Source organism: Gossypium hirsutum, chromosome D08, assembly GCF_007990345.1.
Source record: "Gossypium hirsutum isolate 1008001.06 chromosome D08, Gossypium_hirsutum_v2.1, whole genome shotgun sequence".
In the NCBI taxonomy this organism is placed as follows: domain Eukaryota; kingdom Viridiplantae; phylum Streptophyta; class Magnoliopsida; order Malvales; family Malvaceae; genus Gossypium; species Gossypium hirsutum.
Genome location: NC_053444.1, coordinates 43,342,614 through 43,343,687, shown reverse-complemented (window position 1 = coordinate 43,343,687; position 1,074 = coordinate 43,342,614). Strand labels below are relative to the sequence as shown.

At 27.4% G+C, this 1,074-nt stretch overlaps 1 non-coding gene across 1 annotated transcript; it reads left to right on the top strand.

The window, feature by feature from the left end:
- Positions 1 to 239: 239 nt before the first annotated feature.
- TRNAL-UAA (transfer RNA leucine (anticodon UAA)) lies at positions 240 to 323 on the top strand. Its single transcript has one exon. It is a non-coding gene; the product is annotated as a tRNA-Leu (tRNA).
- Positions 324 to 1,074: the final 751 nt, after the last annotated feature.

Genomic DNA, 1,074 nt, shown 5'->3' with positions numbered 1-1,074 from the left:
TAATCCAACCATACGAACTAGTAGCTTGGCAAGTTTAATCACTGATTCAATTCAAAAAACTTTGCTTAAAATATATTTTAAATTTATACCTTTTAATTTATAATTTAACCCAAATAAATAATCACTCGGCGGAGGATATTAGCATTTGTTAGTTTAATGTCCGTCAATGGTAGAAACTCGCGAGATGTTTTAATTGTCAAGTTTTAAATATAGTAAATATTTTAGCCATTGTGCATCAAGCTGGTTTGCCCGAGAGGTTAAGGGGGAAGACTTAAGATCTTCTGTATATTAAATACGCATGGGTTCGAACCCCATAGCCAGCAAATTAAAATATTTTTAATCAGATGTTAAATGTAGCCCGACAACCATAGCCAACAAGATAAAAAAATTCTACTCAGGTTTAGCTCAATTCTATTATGTTTTCGAGTCTCGTTTATCAGATATATATGTAGCCCAACTATCAAAAGACTTCTGTGTTACTATTTTAACTGAGCCATCATTTGTTTTTTTATGTAATAAATATATCGGTTAGGTAATTATTTATTTATTTATATCATAATTTAATATAATTAATATTGTTTATTATCTTTTTTATTTTTTTTGCTTTAGTTTTTACTTTGATTTATGTTCTTATGCGGATGCGTGCTGGTTTTTGTAAACAATCTTTGTTGTAGAATGCAAATATGTTAATGTAAATTTTCACCTTATATGAATATTTTATAGTTTAATGCGTTGGTTGTGATACTAATTATGTTTTATTTATAAGTATATAAGAGTGAAGAATAAATTATTTTCACCACCATTTTTTAAAATATTGTATATTTAGTATGCTACTATATTTGAGGTTAAAATTGAAATAAAAAATTGAGTTATTTTTTTGATTTTTTACAAGTTAATTAATTCCAATGGTTTAATTATATATTGATTTTTTTTCCCAATACACATACTCCTAAACCCCTCCGAATGGAACCAAGATTAGAAGCATCAAAATCTAAAACATCTTAAATAAAAAGGAGTAGTCTCCAGGGGAAGAAACTTGCTCGAAATAAAGCTACCATTGTTAGTAAATGAATC